At 38.9% G+C, this 25,504-nt stretch overlaps 1 protein-coding gene across 1 annotated transcript in view; it reads right to left on the bottom strand.

Moving 5' to 3' along the window:
- Nucleotides 1-25,077, bottom strand: part of LOC100746825 (carboxypeptidase N subunit 2-like) — a 30,494-nt gene extending 5,417 nt beyond the window's left edge. Inside the window, exon 1 of the mRNA XM_003491475.4 lies at nt 23,988-25,077. The gene's annotated coding sequence lies outside the window, so the exon portion shown is untranslated. The remainder of the gene's footprint in view (nt 1-23,987) is intronic.
- Nucleotides 25,078-25,504: the final 427 nt, after the last annotated feature.

Genomic DNA, 25,504 nt, shown 5'->3' with positions numbered 1-25,504 from the left:
GCCATCAACGAGATAATAGCGTCCAGAGACACTTAAACAGCTTGACCAACTACATGAAAAAAAGGGAAAAAAATAGCACGAGTACTACAGGCCGGTTATAACCAACGCCTCCGCCATTTTATCCATTCGAGGCACGTCGAGCATTCTCAATATGCTAAACATCGAATCAATTTTCCTTTTTTTTTTTATCCACCGACGATCGAATCGCGCCTATTGGAAACAGTCCACGTAGAAACTGGCTGGCCTGTCTCTCCCTTTATAAAATGAATTCAACAACATGTCATTGGTCCAATGCCAGAAGGCCAGCTCACCACACGTATACATAGTCGCATACGGGAACTAAGAGAACCTTAGAATCGTACCCTAAGTCCGCGAAAGTTTCGAGTTACGCGACCACTCAACTTTCTATAGCCATAGTCGCCGTTTTCCTATACTTTCCCTCGGATAAAGACGTTTTCCCACGATTGCTTATGTTTGAATCGCAACTCGCTAACTTCCGTCCCATCCCCAGCAACGTCCACCTTCCAACGTGATTGTCGTTCTTTGCTATTGTGTAATAGGAACGTTGTCTACCATACCACGAGAGCCAGTGCTTTAATATTGAATAGAGACCTATAACCTTTAATGGTTGCGCGTAAGTTGTTGCACTTAAAATAACCTTTCCTCCTTTCGTTATTGCATACTGGTCCGCAATATAATACATACACGCAGGCTGTGGAAGAGCGGCTCTTCCGGTTGGCGCGCTCGCTGGTTGGCCGTTGTAATTATGTAAACGATATTCCCCGACCGGAGGCGTTGGGACCGGGCTAAACAGTTTCGCGAAATAAAAAGCCCCGGTCCACGGACGAGGCTTTGTAGCGGGCGAACAAGCCGCGAAAGCGTAACCACCCTTCACGTTCCAACGGTTCGCCGCAACAAACTCGATGCAACGAGTTTATTTACGGACACCTGCATGTTCAATTCGTGTTCAGATTTTGCCCGTCCAGCGTTGCGTCCGGCTACTCCGTCGTGTATAATACATCGTACACGTGTGTGTATGTATGTACATATGTATGTTGGTATTTACGCAGAATAGCGAAGCATTTGTGTGTTAACTTTTTTCCATGCACTGCAGAATAAATAACATTAGTCCCTCGTGGGGAATACGGCGCGAAAGGAACAATGATAAGCAGCGAGGAATAGTTTCAAAAGCGAATCGCGTGAGCCTCGTTGCCGCGGCCGCTTCGAAAATTAACAAGCCGATAAAAACTTTATTCGACCGGTCGTTTTTATTATCTCGACGGTGTGTGAACGCGCGCGTGTACATGGCGAATACAGAGCTGTAAAGTTGTTCGTTCGAGTACTCATCATCGGGAATAACTGGGAAAACCGAACGCGAAATTTGCTCGAATTGCTCGGCCAGTTTTTTCTTTTTCTTTCTTTCAGAGGTAGCCTTTTAGCGATAGAACGGTTTGAGTTTCCTCGAGGACGCGCGGTTAAGCGGGTTCTTCTGACAGTGTCTCTAAATATTTCTCGAGTCGCGATTCGCTTTTGATCAAGTCAACCTGCGGTCACCGGCATTTACATTTACGTTGAAAACATTTTTAACGCTAGAATAAACATGCTCTAATGTGTACTTTAACCGAGGAAACTATAGAAAACACTTTGCGACTGAGAAGTTAGAAAGTCGAGGATTAAATTAAAAATGAAAAGCGTGGTGTATGGGAAAACGAAAGAAGCACCAAAATTGTGGAAGCCTTGTGGTAATGTGTTACGTGTTTGAATTTCGAGAAGTTATCGATGTAAGTTCGGCGTTGAGAAATAATGGCGATCAGCGGATGTCAGGGACGCCTGACGCCTAATCGAGCCAACGAGCAGCTTTTAATCTGAATTTTGCTGGTAGAACGCTTTTAATTTGATTACGAACGCTTGAGAGTGATAAATAGTTATGGAACGAGATAACTACGGAAATTGCACGAGAATTATTGAATATTTACTTTCCAAGACCGAATTCGCTGGATGCTGGGGAACAACGATGATCTAAAACTAATTATGCGAGTTTAATTAAATCAATGAACGTCTATTTGAACATTTATATCTTTATTATTATACTTGCGGTTAAACAGTAAATCGAAATAAATAGAAATATTTATTTATTCCGATCAATTTTCTTTTATAGAATGAGATATTTATTGTTCGTATAATTATAACAAATTTTTTAACTTTTTAAATCAATCTTCTAAACTAGGAAAATGCTTAATCTTTTTTCCACGATGTCTATTTTAAAGATACTTGAAAATATAGACAAACTGGTTGTTTCGCATCCATTGTAAATCTTCTTATTGTTAGTAATATCGCAAAGGTTTCTAACTTTGAAAGTTACTTCAACCCAGCCTACAACTTCAAGTCCAGAGCCATTTCATTGATTCGATGAATATTTTCTGACTAGTCTTCTACCGACTCTTCAGAAGTAGAGAATTGCCGTTATTTTTAACCTACAATGTAGAGTCGCATAATAAACTACAATAATGACGGAATAATGGAACCAAGTACTCTGAAAACAAAGTTTAGTAGAGTATGTGAAATATTGAATTATCATCATAAATATATGAATATATTTTGAACTTATTAATGCATCAAACGAATTCTGTGTATATTTTATCTACAGTTTCGAAACATTATCGTTTATTTCAGTAAAATACGATTTCAGTAAAATAAAATTATACTCTTCCCAAGTAGACCATATGCATTAATGCAATTTGCGATTAAACATTTTCTTTCATCATCATGAAAATGTATCAAAATCATAATACGTGAATACGTCAGAATCACAGCGCGACAAAGTAAAAGTTGTCAGTACAGTGTCTAGATACTAAAGTTATTAAAATTACGAATTATAATATCATTACCATAATATCGAATCCCAAAACCTCGAAAGCTGATCGAGGCGTTTAAAATGGACCAAAGAAATCCATTCCTACGGAATCTGATTCAACGTTTACATCGAAACGATCAGCCCCCCCCAGCATTGACCCATTGAATAAATAAAAAAAGAAAAGAAAAAAGACTAGAGAGGCCAACACAAAGATCTAACCACGGGCGTTCAAACACTTTGATTCACTCGGCGTTGCAGGGTGGCGCGGACAAAAGGAATCGCGTTTCACAAAAGGAGCATTTCGTAGGAACGCGGTCGCGAGATCACCGTCGGCGACCACCACCATGAAACATTAACGCGTGGCCATCGTCGATAATTTCAATTCCGTAACTAGTCCCCTGGCAAGTGGTTCAACCGGCGAATCCGAAAACGTCTCGTTTCGGTAAGTGCTGGCCGTGCCAATAATTTTTCACGTCCCCTTTTCTGCGCCCTGCACCCCCTTTCTCTCTAGCCCGGAATAACAAATGGCGCTGATCTCGCTGTCATGTATAATGCACAGATTTACAGCATTCCGCTATCTGACAGAGCTATATATCCCCCGTTCTCTGTTTCTGCTCCCTCTCCCAGCACTCGCGACCTCGCGGCAGCAAAAAAAAAAAGAAAGAAAAAAACAAAAGAGAAAGAAAGAAAAAAGAATGGGGAAAAAAGAAGAGAGAACAAAAATATAACAGGGGTGAACGTTAACATCCGCAGTATGTAATATCCCGTATGGCAGGTCGAGCGTTATTTTCTCCGGAAAATCAGTCGCTGGTTTTTTCTCTTTCTCCTCTTTTTCGTTCTCGTCCTAGCTATCGAGTCGTAGCTGGACCAGACAGCGGATTTTCCACGAAGCGAGGATATCTTCGCAGGGTATGGAGGAAGACGACGAAAGTCGTGAAGACGAGGGTGAAACCGATGGGTGCCCGCGAAGCCCGGATCAAGGGGAGCGTGATTACCTCGAAATTCGGGCTTTCTGGCCATCGCTATAAGTGACATCAGTCTGATAAACAACACTTGTCTACGAGCAGAGGACGATAAGGGTGAAGGGCTGCTGTATTAGCCGAAACGATCCTTGCCTGGGGAAAATATTTGTGTTGGTCGCTTCCGTGAAATTAGGTCCGTATTACATGGCTTTCAACGACGGGCTAGGTACCTCCTTATAGCGTTTTATTGCTTCGTTCGATTAGTTTATTTTAGTTGTTGCTCTCTGAGATACCTTTAAACGCGTTCTGTTGTGTTCTATGAGATCTAATTACTGCGTTTAGATTAATTTACTAGACTAAGGATGTTTATGCATTTATGGAAAATTCATGGAAAAGTACGAGAATGCATCGAATGTACATAACATGCAAAAATATATAACACGTGTAGAATAAAGAAGTTGTTATAATATCGAGTGAGTGCACTAAATCCCTATTGAAGTTACGCTTATTTAGTTACGTTCATAAAAATATATTACATAAACATCCACAGTAGGAATATAATTTATATACTTAAAACGTTATCTTATATCACGCTACATCATTATGAATTTCAATTTCTTATTTGTAAATCAAGCTATGTATATCAAGTCGAACGTCACACTTATTTTAGGGGAATAAGCGAAGTATTTCTTTCCATTAATGTTGCTAAAGGAGTACGTTAATAACAAGTTTAATTACAACGACTCTACTGGGCGCTCTATTTGCCAAAGATAAGACCTTTCTTGAGCAAGTTTTGCAAAAAGACTGGACCGTTACTGTACCGAGACCTGAGTGGCGAAACTTAGCTGTTACAGTTGTCGAGTTCGCATGATACAATTCGTAACTTCGGGCAAACATCAGATTGCTTAGAATAGCTTATAAAACTTGGCTCCGCCGTGGAGACGTACGATAGTTTTGGCACATTTACGTGGTTTAACTACATCTTGAGACTGTATCTTAATAAAATCCTCCTACATTTAAAAACACAACTGCCAGTCTCTATTTTACAATTTAAAAAGTGGTTCATATTATTTAATTCGATTTGACCAAGTTTTGTTTTCAATACGTTTAGTATTGCGTGAGGTGTACATATATAGGCCACGCTGAACTTTCGATTCAAACCACCGATGTTTTCAGCGCATGTAAACCAAGTGATAGAGTGATAGATTACCATTAGCGGTGCAGGTAGCTTGAGCTAAAAATCGGATGAAAATAGCGCGGCACTCAACTTGTTAATCAGAAATTTTCTATCTTTCTATTGGAAAAGTACAGATCAAATTTCCATTCTATGTACGTTAATGCTTTCAATATCGAATACGATAAATATTATTAGCGTTATATATTTGGATGATTTTATTATTAATTCGAAACTAATACCATAGACATGCGATAGCAATTAACTTTGTTGACGATGAAAACGTTTTTAAGGTAAAAATCCTTTTTAAGGATTTTTGTCTTTTATAAATCAAAAGGGCAATGAAAGAGTACATTCAACCTCAAAATCAAACAGGAAATGGATTTTGATAATACATGTTTGATTGACAATATATCGAATATAAAAATTTCTCTCCTATAAAACACAAAAAAAATGCTCATCGTACTTTCCCTTTGTGATCTTTAAATACACCAAAAATTTGCCATTTTTCGTATCAAAGCGACTTTCCATCCCCTTTTAATTCTCGGCGTTAAAATTTCAATTAAAAACGAATAAAATTGCCGGGAAATCGTTCGTCTAAATCGCGCTTAAAGAGCGATCAATTTCGAGCGGTTGATTTCAGCGAACTGATATAACGAAACCGGTTAAAAGTGTCATAAGCCCTCGGGACAAAAGGTTTCGTTTTCAATATTCAATCGACGCATTAAGAACGGATCCACGATCGAACGGATAATGGCTTTTCACATAATCAAAGCTTCCAGATACGTCTAATAATTTGCATTTCGTGTTATGGTTGTCCTCTTTAGTACCCATTTTTCCCCGTGAAAAGCACCTTAAAATATTCAGTAGTCGCGACCGGATCGGGGATTTTTCCCGTTTACCGATAGAGGGGAAATAAATAATAAATGACGGCGTTTTCTTATCTGCCCGCGGATAACGAAATTTGTCTGGGCCATGCATAATACATACGGAAATGGCATCGAACGAGCTGGCTAGGTTGTGCGTTGACTTCTTGTCTATAATGGAATCTGAGCGCGGGTTCTGGCCAATTTCTAAGAATGGTATAAAGCAAAGAAAACCGGTGAGGGCAACATATAACGGGGCAAGTCATTCAATTTACAGGGATCCCCTCCACTCTTTTCCGTTTCCAACTCATCTCGTTCCAGCCTTGGTGGCTCCGAAACTGAACTGAAGATGAGCCAAACTCATACCAGCTCTTGGCTAACCGCAGGGTGGTGCAGGCTACACCCCGCAGCGATGGCTATGAGCTACACGAGCTACAGGCTTTTCGCGCTCTGAACACTATATCCAACTTTCCTTTATCGTTGGTGCATATACCAATTTCGATACCGATTTCAAGAGACCGACTGGCTTCTCGTTGGAACGATAACAAGTTTTCTGTCCTGTTGAGCTTGGTTTTTACGATAGGGTGGTCCCGAGATACAATCAGAAACGTGGATTCAAGATAAAATAAATGGTAAATAATATTTTTTATAAAGTGAATAGTGGAAGAAAAAATTGTCAGAAAAATTATTTTTCAGCGTTTTGTAGAACTTTTAGAGTTAATTCACTTTTTACTTCTAATACACCTTGGATCTCTGTGAGCATATTATTTTCGCTTTATCGACGTTTCATTAATAGATCGACGTGTTCCTTGTTCGAGCGACAAGAATTTTTTTATTCGGATTAGTTTCTGGGACACGATGATCATACGATGTATTAACAAATTTGTTCAAAGAATAGAAGCTAAAATATAACGCCATTTTCATTATGTAGGTAACAAGGATGGAGATTAAGACACGGAGAATTTATTTTCTTTATTTTATGAAATTTTTTTGGATAATGTGAAAAGTTTCTGTTTTTAATTGTAAGAAAATTTGGACACCTTCCAGCAGATTATTCTATTAACTTGTCCTAGATACAGTATCGTTTACCTATCACTGCGATGTCAATCTAAAGTAAAGAAATCGATGTTTAACATTTTGTCAAAGCGGAAGCATTGCCCCGATGAGCTCTCGATGTAAACAGAATATCTCCATAAATTGAAGAATTAGTTCAGATATGAAATTATAAGAACGTAGAGTATTTTGCAACGTACAATAATCAAGATCTGGTTTGGCAACATGTGTACAAATCCTGTTCTATTTAGATTTCATCTCCTTCATTGTTATAATTCGCAAAGATATTAATTTATACAAATATTCGCAGTTTATTAATCACACGGTACAATCGTAACGTTCTCGAAAATTTTTCATTTTTTTTGTCCTCATAAGTTTCTTTCTCTCTCGTCCTAAAAAAAACTTCCAGTTTCAGCTACACAAATATAAAAGAAACGCAGTCGGCTCAATTTACCAAATTGGAGGAATCATTATGCTCCATGACCGCATTTCACGCCTCTTCTAGTGACAAATAAGCATCTGTCTATGTGAGCAATGAATGGTTCTAATTTTTGTAGACAGCAATCTCAATTTATACAAAATCCCTATTCATCCTACACGTCTCGAGTGTCATCGAATGCTCTTTAACACGTTCACTGCGTATGTCACATACATTCACTGCAAAAAATCTTTGTATACTCTATGAAAATGTTATTTTTAGTCAACTAAAATCCTACGAAAGATTATCGCAAACTTGGTGTACTTTATCAGAAATGTATTGCATGAGATCAGCAGGAATCCTAATACTTATAAAAGAAGGATGTTTCTTACGTATATAACGCTTTTTACGTGAGTTTTACGTATATAAAGTCTCGCAGTATAAAAAATATGTATTGTATGTAAAATTATTCTTTGGTATATAACATCGTAAAAATGAAAATCTTTGACCAGCAGCGAATATAAAGGAGGTAATAGACGTTTTGGGCTCGTATTCGGGCATCTCCGTCGCCACAGAGGCGGCGGTAAAAGTCATTAAGCGCAATTTTTGGCGGAACGAGAGTGATAATCCACAACACGCTCCATTTTCTTGCCGCGTCAAAAGAAAAGTCATTAAGCGACGACTAACTTCGAACTAGGTTGTCGGGATGGGTAAAATTCTACGTATAAGCGATACGACGCGCTTTGTACGTAAAATTCATTTGCTCGCTTAATGGTCCGTGAACTTGTAACATTGTTGTTCGGAAGTTGATCGTTCCGTTGGAATAATAACGGGATGCAAATTGATGCGACACGCGAGGCACTCGTGAGTTATTTAATTTACTCGAAGATTATGCTTTCTCAGCGTCTTCTGTTGTCACATGTGTACATAGTCTTTGAATTTCTTTCGAATTAATATGACAAAATTTACAAAGATGAGGCGGATTCTGTTCAAAGATTTTTATATTTGCTTTTTTTAACTATTTTTACGTAAATTTCGATGGTTTATCTTTGCTATATGTAATATTTACTTTTTAATATTTTTTTAATATTTATTCTATTATATGTAAAGAAATTTTACTTCTTAGAACGCTTTTGCAAGTTAAATACGAATCTCAAAACCGTTTTTTCTTAGAACCTATAGCTTTCGAAAAAATCAATTGAAAAGAAAAGATTGCAAATTTTCAATTTTGCAAGCATTATGTGCTTTTGCATTATAAACATTTGAATATGTTTAAATAATGATAAAAGTGAAAATAACACATAAAATGCATCATTTCTTGCTTACATTTTTCAGTTTATTTCAAAAATTAAAGGTTCAGCACAAAATCTAGCTATAACACGCGATAGAACAGGCATTTTTGCTAAGGAGAGCATCAAGAAAAATTAGAAAATTATGTTCTGATTCCAATAAAAAAACGAAACAGTTTGACAACACACGCTGCGGTGGCAGTGGTACTCAACATTAGCGGTTGCCTTGCCTGCCATTCGGTCTAACGAAACCGCTAAATGCGCGCGATCATTACACGCCGGCATTGAGTAACATTGAAGAAAAAACGGTTTGCAGGATCCTGCATAGTTCAAAAAATTGTAGGAAAAAGTGCGCGTCTCCGAAGTTTGCAAAATCGGAAAAAAATAAAAATTTGTTGAACAGTGTAATTTGTCTAACATATTTCTTTGTATTTAAAAGAAAGAAAAGTTGTAAAGTTTTGAGTTGATAATCATGTACAGAATTGCTGTAGCAAAATGCAAAATTTTCAGAAAATTTCAAACTGGAAAATTACAATTTGATGTAGGTATAATGGATGCGTGATGTGCTATGAGTTTCTTGATTTTTCACATTTGAACAGATAGAAGATTATTTAGAGATATGAATTATAATGGACTATGAAATCCATTTAAATTATATAAAGTGTGTCGCGCATTGCGAGCACGAATTAAGTTAAAAGTATTTTATTTCGATTTAAAGATTAATAAATGTTTTAGCAGATATACAAGATTTATTGATTTGAATTTATAATTTATGCAAGATTTTAGATATTCATTTAATCACTTTAATTTAAAATCTGTTACCTCACGATGACATCACAATATGAAGTGGAACAAAACGTGAAAGAAAGAAATTAAATTCCCTTTAAATTCACGAGATCTCCATCGGGAGAGCAGCAACTCGTACTGCACTCGTAACATAATTGCAATTTAGAAACTAATTATTACTCTTACAACGTAACAGAACGATGCAAATGAAAACACAGTCGTTATGAATTGAAAATACCTTTCTATCTCGCTTTATTCGAATCCATAGCGAAATTAAAGGTGCTCGTTATTGCTTATCGCTAAAACGCGAATATGCATGAGCCACGTACGTTGTGTACACGAAACCGAAAGAACGCGATGTTATAAATGCTCCAGTATAGCAATTACCCTAGATCTAGCGTATACACTAACTGATTAAACGTTAATATCATTGGACACTTTGCACGAAATCGGGATTGTTTGTTATTCGTGTAAAACCAACAACGGATCGGTATCCGTTATTGATATTTCCTGGCTAAACAGATCGCACGTTTCATCCATTTGAAATATTCGCTCTATTACACCCTTCCCTAGTTAAGCCTTTGTGATTGGAATTTCTTTTCTTTGCGAGAAAAAAGAAAAAAACGAAAATTAGGTCCAACTGTCTGTCACAATTTTTCTAATATTTTCTTTTCACCTTTTCCCCCACTCTAAATAAATAGGAGCAATTATTATAAATAGATTGCTTGTTGGTACAAAAATGGCATATTATGGTAAAATATTACGACGCGGTAATAATAAGTATTAAAAAGTTAAAAGGTATAGCTTTAAAAACGACCAAGCCAAGTTCTAAAGACACTTAGGTAAATAAAAGGTAAATAAAAATACTGAATAACAACATACTTAATTAAGAATAATTCTTAATAAAAATACTAAATATAAAAATTGTTCGTCCCAAAGTAACAAGAGGTTCCATTTAGTCGGACATTACAAAACTTCGTTCTACAATAAATGTTCGAAATATCCACCGTTCATTTTTAGAAACAGCTGAACTCATCTCCTTAGACCTAATCTCTAAAGGTAGGCTACATAGATTATCTCATAGCATTCTTTCATCTTTAGACAACCTTTCTGTTTATCGTTCTGACACCGATAGATACATCGTATGATTGATACGATGAATTCCTCTTTCTTTGTAGAGACCCATAAATAATCATAGATAGACCACAATGCCTTATACCTTGAAGATAAATGGTCTTCGCACGCATATTTCATCAAACATATATATGTATTTCTTTATTTCAATTGATCAAGTAAAAAAAAAGAAAAAAAAAACGAATTAATTTGTCACATGGATTATTATCGATATTTTAGACGTAATAATTCTCAGAGCCTGTTTGCTTTATAATACACTGTTACGTTTGTATCAGAAACAGATTTTGCATTTACTAGAATTAACCCTTATAATCCCATAGGCCGATTTGATTCATATGCTTTCTGGCCAATATGTAATTATTTCGTACTAATTTTTAAATTAAGATACATTGCTGATAGTCTATGTGAAGTGAATTATACGATTGGTATATGGAGCTAGCTATTATGAGTGTTCCATCTAAATATCTCGAATAATATATGGTTTTTTAACTATTGTTTAGTACAAATTTCAGTAAATTTATGGTAACGGTATATGATTTTATCAAAATGTATTTTATCAAAATTAATAGGCAATTAATGATTAGTAGCAAATACTGTTAATAAACAGCACTTTCTTCTTTCATTGTAGACTATAAATTCTAAATTTAATTGTTAAAATCAAAATTGTTAAAGTCAAATCAAAAGAGCTAACTAAAATCAATCGCATTTCATAAATTTTTAATTCCGCGCTGAAGCAGTTTCTGACCATCGAATGAGCCAACAGGTTCGTAAGTATGATATATATATCTCTGAAAGTTTAGCAACAGTTTATTTCGCCTAACCCAATCCAGACACAGAAATCGTGTAACTTCCAAGTCAAACGAAATTATCGAGAGTTAAAAAACTTAGGGAGCCAAGGAAAAAAAACAAAAAAAGGAAAGAAAAAACTAGCCCCCAATTCGAGAGCCGCGAAATCGGTAAAACCAAGATGAGAACGGTTCTCGCTTTAAGCAGACGCTGGCTCGTCTTAATGAATAGTCCTCTTAGCCTCGTTGAACGACGACGTAGTCGTCGAGAATAAATTACAGGTTCTCAGCCAGGGAAGTGGATCCTTTAGCGCGCGCCCCTACTTTAATTTATGCATTTCTTGACCCGCACCGATGGACCCGGATTCCTACCTGTTGGTCCCTGGTCTATCACCTGTTCGTAAGGGGTTTTCCTTCTTCGACTTGACAGCTGGAGAATAGAATGCACTTCCTGACCATCGAATTAAACTCGATCCAGTTAAGTTGAAGCTTTTAATATTTTTCATATTTTTTTCGTGAAATTGAGAGACGGGAGAGAATTCTAATAATGAAAATAATTAATTACTAATGTTGTCTTAATTACGACGCATATCCTTTCGACAGGGGCAGTTCTTATTTTTAATGAACAAAAATAACGAAGGGAGAGAGTTTTCAGAGAAAAGGAAAATTTCTGCATGTGGTCTCTCTTCGATGGTCACGAACGAAAAAGAAGAAGAAGAAGAAGAAGAAGAAGAAGAAGAAGAAGAAGAAGAAGAAGAAGGCGGGGAAGAAGAAAAAGGGAGTGGAAACAATAAATACCAGGCACATTTACATTTTCGAGAGACAGCTGCTCGATTCGAAATGGGCCCCGATAACTCGCTACAAGGTTCGAATAAGAGGTTCGACAGCGAACACCCTCGGATTTAACGCCGTTTAACGAACCGAACGGCTATTAATTTACCGGTCCTACCGAGTGGTCATGGGAGAAGGGCAATATTTTTGAGGGAACGGAATTTCTACGCCGGAGGACAGATGTTTCCCGCGCGATTTATACCTTACACAGGCTCATCCTATATCGATATAATCGAAAAGGCGCGCACGATTGCGGCAATCGCCCTCGGCGATTTTCGTAATGAACCCTCTCTAACTCAGATCGAATATTATAACGCGTACAGAGCGAAGAGGTATTACGAGGAGGTCGAACGACCCATCCCGTCACGATGGCCGTGTCATGAAATTTTCATAAAACGATCAACAGGCGCGCTGAGGGAGAACGAGGAGGTCCGTCGAAAACGTTATTCAGCCCCGTCGTCCAAGTCATCCGCGCTCCCGTTCGAAGATGCTTCCCAGTGGTTGCCAGAAAATTATGCAAATCACGAGACTCGACATCAGCCCTGCGTGCAACTCGAGCGAAATTGGTATCCTGATAGAGCCAGGGGATGCGAATGGTCTCGAAAGAAAAGGACTGGATGCGCAATGTTCGCGACTCATTCCCTCTAACACGCGCTTGTATCTATATGTATATAGAATGTCTTTTAACTAGTGATACAAATGGAAGAGGTAATTTAAAAAATAAGCAGAAAACGTGGAAGACGTCTTTTCTTTACACGTGATTTTGTTTTAGAGAAAATTAAGTTTGAATATTTGTCTGAGTATTAAGGGATTCCTTTGTAGATTAGTATCTTTATCTACGTATGTGTTTATTATATTAAATAAGAGAGAACGCATGATATTATATATTTTATAAGCGTATTATTCACCCCTCTCCTGTTTACAGAACACCCTGTATATACGTAGACTCAGACAAAAAACCAAGCAGATAGCTACCTCTATTCGGTTCGTATTTCAAGAAGGGATGCCGCCGCTTGATCGGTCATCGAGCATCTCGAAACGATTTTACCGCAGTATCGTAAACTCCTGGTTGGACTTTGCATCCATTCTCTGTGAAATATTGCTTTACGCGGAGATCGAGACGATGCCAGAGGAAGGAAAACGTCGCGTAAAACCGAGGAGAGAGTGGTGTTGGAGGTAGCAAAGAAGGACACCGAAAAAGAACAGGGGAAATAGGCGAGAGCATTAGAAGAACGACCGAAGAAAGCAAAGGCGGAGAAGCGTGGTGTCCCACGAGGGGGTGGAAAACGAGTAGGAAAAAGCCCCGTGCAATTGCAATCCGGACAAATATCCGGAGCCGAGACGAACGGTGGACGAACAAAGAGAAGAGAGAGGAGGATCCTGCACGGCCAGAGAAATTGTTCGGGTTACTGCGAAACGAAACGAAACGAAACGAAACGAAACGCTTTTCTCGCTCTTTTCTCTCTTTCTCTCTGCTTCCGTGTATATATATGCGGCAGTCGATAAACCGCGCCTGCGTAGCTCAAACACAGAGGAGCTCACCCCCCGTGAGCATGTCTACGAGCTCTCTGTACGATGTATAGCACGGGGTGCTCCCTGTGCACATGCATACTTCCTCCTTCAGCGTTCCCGCGTAGGGGTGTGGATTAAAGATATTAAAGATACCCGTAGAGAATCCGCGCGAGTTCCCGGTTCGTTCATCCTCTCTCGAGCCAGCTGCATGCTCGTACTACGACCACCACCTCCGTCGTCCAGCAGTCACACCCTTTGCTTTTCATACTGTGCGCGATATCATTTTTATTGTCGACGCGCGAGTGCCTCTTTCAGTGGTCGCCTCTATCCTTTTCCTCGTTTGCCCACCCCCTGTTTTCCCTTTTATTGTATTTCCCTCCTTTGTCTTTTTTCCCCCATTTCTAATGAATATTAATCACGACCCCCATTCCACGAAAGAATCGTTGCTCTTTTATTCTTCTTCTCTTTTTTCCATCGAACAACAAATATTTACGACATCCTGCTGCCTTAAAAGATCGAAAATGCCACCGCACAGACAGAGTGCTAAGTTGGTTTGCATGGTAACGCGATCGCGACGCGTCTTTCCGGCGTAATCCGCTCCGCGTGTCGTCGTACGCGCGTTTCAAGACGCAATCGATAGTCTCGCGGCCGGCTTCCCGCTGAAAAAATCACCTTTTTCCACCCGTTCCGTGATTTTCAACTCTTTATCAGCCAGCGTGCGCTAGCTCGGTAACGCTGCAACTATATTGTTGAATTATTTAGCAGCGTTTCGATCGCAACAGGCCACGAAGCCTGAACGAAAAACAGTACTAATACAACGGCGATATAATTGGTACGGTACGCACCCCATTCCGAGACACGGCTAATTAACATTGCATTAATCGCCGATGATATCGTTAGTTGTGCATTCAAACTTCTTTATTTGCTCCTCTGGACAACATGTATACTGTATACACTATATTATGGGTCTCAACTGATCGTGTAAATTAGGGAAATTTTATGGCGTGAATTTGTCTAATACTTAACTATACTTAACTAGTAATAGACGATCCATAGGAGGTTATTCTGTATGCAAAAGTAAATCAGAGATGTAGAAGAGAATTTATTCGTTCAAACTCGTTCCCGAGAAAATTCATTTTTAAAAAAATTTTTAGTACGTGTAAACATATTCAAACTCTATTTTCTTCACCTTAAACGAAACAATTTTACTTTTAACTTGTTTTGCATATAGGACAACATTCTATCAATTGTTTATTTTTGGCTAATTGGCAATTATACAAATTCACGTACATGTGGAATTATTTTCGTCTCACTTTCACATATAGAATCTGTCTGATTTCACTTGTACCACGAATTTAGATCCACGGTGTATGCAATCCGAGTGGTCTAGAAGTCACGGATTTATCGTGTTTCATCGTCCAGCCATTTTTTCCATGTATCGCCCGAACGTTTCAAGGGAGGAGTTTTTAACGGCCCCTAATTTTACGCCGTATGATTTACTTTACGACCCGAATGTTAATTCCCTGGGTGATTTTCTCTCGTTTCCTTTTTCCCCTTTCTTCGTTTTTATTCTACGCTCGATAAGTCCAGTTTTTATCGGCGATGAAATATAGGAACGTTCACGCGTACGACGTTCCACACTGTGATTTACAGCGGGGAACGGAAGCGTTTGTATGACGAAAAAATTACGATGAGGGAAGCTATGGGTGTTAGAGAGCCGGTTTAATTCGGTAAATGTTACAATGTCGTTACTTCGTGCTTCGATGTAAGCCGATGTATAAAAATGAAGCTATAACGTTTGAGTTATGTACAATTGGGTGATGGTAAATCCTTTCGGCGAACAGCTTTTCTGCCCGGTTCTTTCTGCGAATTAATATGACGTGTTGTTTTCCTGATATATTACCGTAATAAATTTTTCCTGAATTTCTTCTTTAATAGATTACCTGTCATGTGAAAAGTTAAGATTCATTTCCATGTAAATTTCATGTTTCATTTCATGTTTCATGTGCATTTCAGAATGGGATTGTAACTGTAAAAAAGCGTAGCAAATTGATTATCACTTTAAGGATGCAAATATAATTCCTCTTTGGTATTCATGTTGGATAAATTTCATTTCTTTATTTAATTTGTTAAAATTGAATAACAGTATCAAAATCATAACAAATTAACTACCAAACAAATATTCCTCCCCTTACTCAACTCAGTAATTTCGGATAAAAATATGAAAAGTTAGAACTAAATTAGAAAGTAGTTAGCTAATTACAATTTCTTTCATTAGAATAAAATTCATATCATACCAGTTATAAATATAAAAATCATGACTCTAAACCTTCTTTTATTCATACTATTACTAAACCCGTCCAAGTGAATAGTCTTAAACATCTAATAAGACAAGTTCCATGACTGAAGCAGCAGAAAATCTTGGTGTGCCTTCGTCTTAAAAGTGTAACTACAAACTTTCTCCCTCTGTTGCCATCTTCACCGCACTTTGTTTCCTGTCTTCCTGAGAACTTCCTGTCTCTCGCCTTCAGAACCTTCCATTCTTCTCTTCTTTTCCCTTTCTTTTTTTGCTACCTATTTTCATACGAAACAGGGAATACCCTCCATCTGTCAGTCAGGATGCAGTGGATCCAATTACAGGTGTATTTTGTGGGCTGTTCGATTAGTTTGTTGCGGTTACGGGAAACCGGAGATTAAACACGTTGCTTCTTCCTCTTTTAATGCTGTCGCGCAAACGACACATCGTAGACAGATAGTCGATGGATATCGTCGATTATTATCAAATAATTACTATCTTTCATTGTTGTCCCGCTTTTAAACGTTAATGCCCCATTGTTGCGTTTGACGTTTCGCAATACGAGCGAAACAAGCGACTTCTATTTTCCGTTATCTGACAACGGTGGTGCGTCTTAGTTTTTTTGCGGCCCAAAGCCGGAATACCGGCGGGCTTTTTACCGCTTCGGTTTTTACTATCGCGTTAAATATGAATTTATGACTTTGCGAATACAATGTATGTTGCTTTTACGTATATAGTCGCTGGATTTTAATGGGATTTTTAACTGAATTTTACGTTTCAATGTTTTTTATGTAAATTGTTTACTGAAAATTTTTGTTGAGAACTCTCTAATTGTATTTAAATACGAAGAAATTCCCAGTGTCATAAAGTCGCAAAGTACTAGTTTCGACAGTACCAATTTTCTACGATATGCTGAAATGCATAGTTTACGCATAGAATATGCATAGCTTGCTTATTTACTTTGAACAATTGATACTCGTATAATCAGCATTTCGGTTATCGACCTTCCAACGATCAACCAATTCTACTACGCCCTGAAACGATACTTCAATCCCACCATTTCTCCATCACTAATGTACGAACATTCAATATGACGAATTTTATCAGCTACATACCTTTAAAGATTCACGTACTGGTCGAACAATCGTCTACAATGCACAATGCACCATCTTGAAGCCCCAAGAAAACAAGGGAAGAAAGCACCCTTCTCTCCAAAAAAGATCGTATTAGAGCGAACGATTAATTTACAAAACCGTAAGATGTACGTTACTCGCGGCTATTTTATTGGCTATCAGGGCGTATGTTCCCATGAGATTCTTTTCGATTCCTTTGTTCGATTCCACAATGTTGTTGGTCGTGTGGTAAGTAATCGCATTGTTCCACGGGGGTAGAATACGCGGAGACTCGTTTGTTGTGGGCCCCCGAGTCAATTAATGGCGCAGTTGCCGTAGACAAAAGAAATCTTTCTCAAGTGGATTTCCTGAGCCGTGACCTACCACCTAGAGGGCTGTAAACAAAGCCAGTCGGCAAACAAAGTTGGTAACAAAGGCAAACACGATATCCGCCCTTCAAAGTGTCGTGCATAAAGTTGAAGTGCAAGGTACAAGTTCACCAACGGGAGAACCTATCCTCGTCCGCCTCTCCCGTTCTCCTGAAACTTAAATCGTAGGACACCAGCCGCGAAAAGTGGCTGCGAACTGCCGTAACAGTTAAAACGTATGTGTACGTTCTCTATATACGGCAAGTTCGCCAATAAATCTTCCCTTATCGAGCTTCTCACGTGTATTTACGTGTGCCTGTGTGCACGCGTGAATGAACGAGCTACCTTTGTGTACATGTGTGTGTGTAGATGTGTGTGTGTGTGTACGTGTGTATGTACATGTGTAACATGGACGTAAAGACAAGTGAAAACAGCGAAATCTGTTACGGAACGAGATCTCACCCACAACACCGACGTGGAAATAATTTCAATTATGAAGTAGTTCGTTCTGTCCCTGTTGATAAAGACTTCCTTCTATATAGGAGACTACCAGCTATTTGAAGACATTCCATGAACAACAGGTAGCGCCGCTACTCTGCGAGATCGTGCGGTATTTTAGGTGCTAAGAAATCGTTTTCTCTTTTTACGTGTCTATATATGTTCATTTGCTTCAAAATATTACGCAAAGAAGCAAGCTTACCAAAGCATGATTTGATGAAATGATCACAAGCTTCTCCTCTAGTCATTAATTCGTCGTTAATTCGTATGCTTTAACAAAATTCACGTTACGAGCGTCGATTTGTAGCTCGCTCCGAAGAATTCGATGCCCGTACGCACGAACGAAAATACTCACGTCCATGAAAAACGGAAACGAATCGCGTGGCGTGCACTGAAAGGCATTAAGAGCGATTGAACGGGTGTCTCGGGGACGGAAACGACGATTTCGGCATCCTTGATCGCGTACTCTACATTTCTAATGTTCCCGGGGATCGGATGTTGAAGTCAGAGAAAGATGGACTTTAAAGAAGCGTCGAGACAGCTGCAGCCACCTCGAAGAAACGATTCGACGCGGGGATAAAGCGGTTATGTCCCTATCCATCCTCTATTTCTTCGTGTCCTCTATTCGCACTCTCTCTCTCTCTCTTTCCAAGTTCCCCGCTCTCATTTCTGTCTCGCGCTTTTTCTCTCCGTTCGAATGGAGGGAGAGATGTGTATCTCTGAAAATAGGATTGGTGCGGCACGCATTGTGCCGAGGACACTGTCTCTCCACCTCCGTTTCACCTACCCTCCCCTATCCTTGTATTTATAGCCCTCCGGCTTTTCCACCGTGCTTCGCGCCCTACGACCGCTTAATTCGACCGCTCGCGAGAATACAATCTCCTCTCCGGTCGAGAGGCGAGGCGGCGTCAATAGCCACAAGCAAATGCCTTCCAACGAGGATGCATCAAGGGACACCAGGTGGACTTCCTTGCTACTTACGTCCCTTACCGCCGCCGCCGGTATTTCTTTTTTCCACGCCCCTCTTGTTCTTCGATCAAGTCGACAAAGGAACGAATAATTGAGTTTACGAACGGACACGTGCAAAAAAGATGCAATCAGATTTTCTCTGAAGACCGGTCCTTTTTATTGCTATTCTGCTTTTTTATAGCGTATCGCCTGAAGATACAGACGAGTTAGAAAATTACGTATCTTTGTTATCTGTCAAAAGTTGCCCGTATTTCAGTATATAAGTACCTTGAACTAGTTTTTTATGAGAACAGTATAAGTTCAATCAATGTTATTTTTCGCACTCGGAATTTTTTACAAAAGTCGTCGAACGTACTAGAAAAGAGTATCATAGATGTCAAATCCTATGACACTTTAAATATCCTTGGCGTCCTATACCGTTATATTTACCAATAAATCTTGAACAATCAACTACAAATTTCCGATACCTTTCCAACAAATCTTCCTGATCCTGTATCAAACACCATTGAAATCCTATTCTCTTTTTTCGTTTTCATTCTCGTAATACTAGACAACGGCTAAATACATCCATCAAAACCTCCTTCATTTCCAGCAGCGCAAACAAAGAAGATTTATATCTTGAATAAAAAACAAGTAATAGCATTCACCTTGCGACCTTTTCGACAAACTAAAATCCTTTCAACAAAGCCGATTTCTAATCGATTCACAAAATGGAAGAGAACTTTCGCCCCCTAAAGCGTTTACACCAAAATTCTTGTAAATACTGTATAGTAGATACATGAAATATTTTTTCATAAATTTCGAAAACTGTATATGAATCTACACGCAGTGTTCATAAGAAAATCATAGAGTGGTCATTGAATGTTGACAATCGTCTCATTGTTTACGAACAACGTTGAATACACGGCGTAAGAAGAAGCCACGATACATCTATTCCGTCCTACGTTTATAACTACAGTGAAAACGCTTCTTCCTTTCATCCCTCTCTGCCGGATGCAACTCGGTTGGAAGCTGCGAAAATTCCTACACGGACATAAACTGTCTCGGTGCACTTTCATCTCGCCCCCTTCGGGCCTTTTTGCCCGGCGCATTTGTGGCCCATTTTCACAGGCCACGGTTTTTAAATGCGATCGCTCTCAGGAATACCTTTTCTCCAACCAGGAGGAAACTAATCAGAGTGTATAGCGTGCACGAGGCGAATGCGTTCATCCATGAGCGAAGAACACACAGAGGCCAGGTGTTAGAGTTGTGTGATTTACCACGAGTGAGTTGGAAGTCGATCGACCATTCCGGGTTCGAAAAAGTAGCCAGCGCCGATATCCCTGGCGGTTATTAAAATTTCTCGGGGGGCTCTTACCCTGCCTGTTTCGCAATTTTTATCTCATTCCTCCTTTCCCGTATTTTCATCGTATTTTACCTCTAACGATAAAAACATCAACGACGAAACAAGCGCGAGATTCCAGATAATCATACCTTGAATCCGTTTCTTTAGTCTTACTGCAAGACTAGAGAGCTCGTTCTGGACTCTTCCAATTCTCGGAGATCGATTCGAAAGCAATCGTATCGGACGCTGCATTCAAACCTCCGCTTTAATTGTGTGAAATCTGCTGGCTTTGTTTGCAACGAGAGCTTACTGTTTTTAATTGGACAGAATGGATTCCCGGTAGATTTGCAGATTGGAAGAATTATTTGATTTCATAAGTTTACGATCGAATATTTTTTACATTTACATTTAGTAATATTTTTTTTCGAATATTTTTACATTTAGTGCATTTTTTGTAAATCTCGTTTGATCGGTACGATCCATAACTTTCGTATATTTTTCATTACTTTTAAGGTGATTAAGCTTTGTGAAGTTTTTACATTGGTTTTACATTGTGGATAGCAAAGTTGTTTCTCAATTTAAAAAAGCGATTATTCACCATAGCTTATTCTTCTACGATAATAAATTAAGAGATAAAATTCAAAATATCTCTTACAATTTGTTGGGGGTGTTTTTAAATAAATGCATCAGTTTTATCCTTATGTTTGCAGTATAAAGAAAATTAATCGAGCATCAGATATAAAGATGTAGAATGTAAAATTATCGATGATATAAAAAACGATTTTAAAGGAAAGTTGAAGTGCTTCGCGAGAGCTGTTCTCAATAAATGCATTTTTATGTATTTCATTTCTGTTTTTTTATTTTTTCAAGTATCAAATTCATATTTTTCCTTTTAATTGTTCGACGGTCGTTATTGCAATGGACGATGAATTTAATGCGATTCCATGAATAAAAATCGAACGATATCAAACCCAGAAATCCCAACAAAATCTCCTTAAAACGATTACACTGTTGAACTAATAAAACGAATTGCAAAAGTGAATCACTTGATACCTTGCCAATTATCAAACGTAGGAGATATAAAAAATAATACAAATATACAGAGAAATTAATTCGCGATATCATCGAACCTGACAAAATTTTATTCTACCTTGTGGATTTATTTTTTTCGCGTAGAAAAAAATGTGTCTAGTCGTACGGTAGCGACCGTGTATTAAAAATCAAATATTTACGTATCCACAAATCGTTTCATTTTCCGTAAAAATCTTAGAAAAATATAGGAAAGATAGAAGCCTTTAAAGATACTATAACAAAATGTTTTATTTTTATCTGGCATTTCCACTATAATCTTTTTACATATTAACGTACTTAGAATATACTTTCATTTAGTATTACTATCATCAAATGAGGTTTAATTGAACGTACTATTATTCCAATACCGTACCGTTATTGGCAACATAATATTCGATATTTAATTTAATAATAGTACTAAACCAGCACGTTCAATTAAACACGAAATCATTTCTAAACTATTATTTAATTAAACATTACGTCTCGTTGTTTTCAAGTAAAGAACGAGGTCCAAATAGACGGTGAGCAAGAAAGGCAAACAATAGGACAAGCATGTTCGACGATGAAGATCGGTGGCCGGAAGGGGAGAACCTTCCCGTCGCGATATTAAACGCAATTCTGCGAGACCAAGGCAATTTGCTTCGCATAGAGTACACATCGGACATTATTAATCAGACATTCGAACCAGAAGTGGCACGGGTGCAAGTATTTGTCGATGAGGAACAAGTGGACGCACGCATGATTTATGAACTTTGCTGAGACTACTTGGAGGAGTATCGTCTCAGGGAGTCACAGCGCCGAAGTCCTTTAATTTCACCGATTTTCCCGTTAACCACCATGTAACACGGGCAACAATTTAATTTCATGGAGGGATTAATGAAAAAGGGGAAGAGACAACGCGAAGGACGGAAGAAAGGGAAGGTCGAAAACGCGCATTCCGTCGCGTATTTAATACCTGGCAGCGCGATATAAGCCGATGTTAATAATCGCCAAGAATATTTTCGGTCGGCTTTTCCATGGAAAAATAGTAATATCCAGAGAACGGGGTAAGGGTGCATTTCATTAACGGGTTCCACCCTTGTGAAAGAGAGTTATCAGGATTAGAAGTATATCTCCATCCCCCTGTACGGTCGACCATCCCTTCTTCCACTCACTCGATATCGGAGCTCTCTTGCACAATAATTTACTGACTAGTAAATTTAGTGAGTCGACAAGTGTCAGGTTTTAGATTATAGACATATGCTGCATAAATAATTTTTATAATTTTTCATTCGCTTTCGTTATCAATTATCACTGATCAATTATCTTGCTAAAATTAACTATTACAGAACTTTATTTGTAGTTACCGTTATGTAATGGTATTTATTAGAACTTGTAACTTACAGAATTTCGCTAACAATATCAGTTCGGGTATCAATATCAAACGGGTTAGGAAATTATAATAATTATGAAGTTCGAGCTTATATGTTTTCTCGCGATAGAAGCGATGTAATATATTTAACAGTCCACGGAATCGGTGACTGGCTGGCTCGATTCACCCGTTGCCTGCAGTTATATTCACGTTTAACGATAAACCATTGAACCGTGCCGGCTTTTGTGACCACGGATTTTTGCGAAATCATATTAACCTTTGCCTGGTAATAATATTCGTTCCCGCGCCTGTTTGATCGTTCATCGAAAATTGCCGCCGGTTAAGGAGATCTTAATCGCGTCGTCGATGCAGCGAGGGTTTGTTGCTCGAATAAAATATCGACGTCCTGCACCGGCAGGTGTTGCTGAATCGAATTTTGCCGTTGGTTATCATGTAGGGGATGAAACGTCCTATTTGTGGACACTATCATATGAAAATTAATTTTATAAATCATTCTGCCATCATATAATGTATATTACATGATTATTAATCTTTTAATAAGTTAATGGCTCTGAAAGGTCGTTACGAACGGATAGAGCTACGTATGTAGCCGATACATTAAAATACGCTCGGTAAACGAGATAAAGTATAATTAATCTCTTATAACAATTAATTCAAATCTTCAATGGAAAGAATGAATAATTTATAATGTGATAATACGTTGTTAACTCTTTTACTACGGTACTATTTGATACAAGTTGAAATTATTTTGGTTAATATAATAAAAATATATTCGTATAATTAATTATAGTATAATAGATGTAAATGTAAATAAAGATGATTCTATACTAAAGAAAATGTATATATACGCTTTTGGCAAATGATTTTCCTTTGAGGCAAATAAATACTAACTGTTCTTTAGTAAATAGTTATTGATGATTACCTTTGAGGCCGTATAAATACGCCCTTTGCAACGAGAGGAATAAATAGTTACTTATAATTACATTCAACTCAACAATCGTTTCCAACATGTACAAAAATATCGTAGTTCAATTTTCTATAAATTAGTCTTTAGCTTTGAACTATTCTTTGGCAAACAATTGCTTCGAGGTCTTTTGGAACCATATAAATACACTCTTAGTAACAAAAGAAGCCAACGAAATAGAATTACAATTACATTTAACTAAATAGAACACGTACAAATTTATTTTATATGATTACGTGAGAAAAAAAAACAATCGTTTCATTTGGCGTACAGCTGACTCGCCGCCAGAGGCGGATACGTCCGTGACTCATTGTCAGCGTGAAAGAAAAGGGTGGTTAGGTATACTTACACCGACAGACGTGGAGTTTCAGTACGTCTCTCCAGAGTTGTGCACATCGACCTGCGGTCCACCGTCGATTTTGCACACACGTCCTCGGGACTTCGATTCCGAGCTGCAAGAGCCGAGTCGAACGGTCGAACGAGCGTTGATCAACTGGCACACGCACCTTTCATCCGGAACGCACCGTTCGTACGGTATCCCGAAACGAAGCCAACCAGATTTCCTCGAATCACTGGCCAGCCACGTGACTAACCATGGGGAACAGTCGGAATTTGCGCGAGACACGAGCCCCGCTCGCTCGTGTAGTACATCGGTCCGCGAACAGCAATCTAGCGTGTACCAGAATGGCTTCGAAAAAGAATCGAAACAGTAGTTCGTGCCACGAACTTCGTGTCAGAGACAGACAGACAGTCGGTCAAACGGAAAAAGTTAAGCACGTACTTTGCCGCGGTGAGAGGAACTAACAACAAAAGACGCGAGAGAAGAGAGTGGATGGCTAGAGTAGGATGGTACAGACGGAAAACAAAGACAGAGTGGATAGGAAGATAGGAAGACAGAGACAGAAAGAGAAAGAGAAGGAAAAAGAGAGGACGAAAGACCGCGGTTTCTCCCTGAGATTTCGAGCTGCACTGCAAACGGGAACAGTCAGTCCTTACTGAATCGGAGTTTGCCTACGTACTCGCGGCTGAAAGACTTTGGGATCTGCGCAGTTGCTCTCTCACCACCACCATTTCCACCACCACTACCATACCACACCACCACCATCACCACCACCACCACCGTCGTCGCCAGTACCACCATACCGTTAACCCCAAACCTCCATGGCTCCTCTCTCGACTCCAGCCAACCCTAACCTCCAGCCTAGGCAGCGCCCTAACTTCGACTGACGAAAGCTCCAAGCGACGTGTGAACGCGAAATTATTCTTACTCGGCGAAAATTACTTCCAACAAAGTTACCAGTCCTCGGATTACATCTATGTAGATGCACCGGGATGCGGCATGTATGTTGCCGTTGCAGCGTGCTTAAGCGTGCTACGTGCTACGCGAGATGAATGCGGTAATTACAATTCAAAATCGACCGCTGCGTCGCGGGAAATCGATGCAATCGGTCCTGCCTGAAGGACGATGCACGTCGCGGCTTGAATTACAGCCACAGCCGCCTTACGATCATTCCATTGAAGAGTTTCAACGTCTCTTGATGATACTCGCATACGAGTAATTTCATTTTATCGCAACAATGCCGTTACACCGCTGATGGCACAAAAGCAACCACTTGCGTGGAATTAACTGAATACTCATGGCTACGGCTGCTCGCGTGCCATGTTAAGAATGTTTCCGAGCACACTACTGAGAATACTTTATCTCTTCACACATTCGTAACGTGTACACCGGGAATATTATGACCCGAGGCAGTTTCTCGCTTCCGTTGGAAGAACAATGCCTCTAATAACCGGTGGTTAAGCGAAATCTTTGGTTTCTTATCGAAAACCATGATAATCTCAAAAACAATTTTCATGATTGTTTCT

This window comes from Bombus impatiens, unplaced genomic scaffold, assembly GCF_000188095.3.
Source record: "Bombus impatiens unplaced genomic scaffold, BIMP_2.2 scf_0565, whole genome shotgun sequence".
NCBI classification, from domain to species: Eukaryota; Metazoa; Arthropoda; class Insecta; order Hymenoptera; family Apidae; genus Bombus; species Bombus impatiens.
The sequence above is the reverse complement of the archived record's forward strand: the minus strand, read 5'-3'. Positions and strand labels throughout refer to the sequence as shown.